The sequence below is a fragment of the Antennarius striatus genome, chromosome 14 (assembly GCF_040054535.1).
Source record: "Antennarius striatus isolate MH-2024 chromosome 14, ASM4005453v1, whole genome shotgun sequence".
NCBI classification, from domain to species: Eukaryota; Metazoa; Chordata; class Actinopteri; order Lophiiformes; family Antennariidae; genus Antennarius; species Antennarius striatus.
The window spans coordinates 2,118,725-2,119,196 of record NC_090789.1 but is presented as its reverse complement, the minus strand read 5'-3'; the positions used below and the strand labels follow the sequence as shown (position 1 = coordinate 2,119,196).

General features: G+C 43.9%; 1 protein-coding gene across 1 annotated transcript in view; it reads right to left on the bottom strand.

Annotated features, from left to right (window-relative positions):
- The window catches only part of tuft1b (tuftelin 1b), an 11,852-nt gene extending 11,713 nt beyond the window's left edge, over nucleotides 1-139 (bottom strand). The window contains exon 1 of the mRNA XM_068333478.1: nucleotides 1-139. This exon is cut by the window's left edge and continues 90 nt beyond it. The gene's annotated coding sequence lies outside the window, so the exon portion shown is untranslated.
- Between the last annotated feature and the right edge of the window lie 333 nt (nucleotides 140-472).

The following is a 472-nucleotide window of genomic DNA, read 5'->3' as shown; positions in this document are numbered from 1 at the left end:
TCTTCCTCCACACGGATTCCATTTTCTGCCTCTCTTCATCTGCCTCGAGTCAACAAATACGACCAAGCTGCCCTCCATTTCCCAGCATCTCTTGTCAGGAGAAGCGCAGCACCGTGAACCTGCTGTCAACTGCCTCCCCTACTCTGCAGCTAATTCCTTGTCTGACCCGCAAATAGGATAGAGTCCTGCTTGGTAACAGTCCTGTCACATGTCAAGAGGCTACATTTATTTCCCAGCCAGGCCTCAGACTGACTCAATTACCCTGGTTGGTGTATTTACCGTGAGAAAGTGTGAGCATTCAACTATGAGAGTGTGAAAATGTTATCTCTGACTAATAATGGATCAAACTAGTGATAACTCATACAATAAGTGCTCTGAGCAGATTTTCAGTCGAGGTCTTATCTGACTTTATAATTTTTTTACAACCTGAGTCAACATTTTTCCAATTCCTAGTAGGTGGGAATAACTTGTA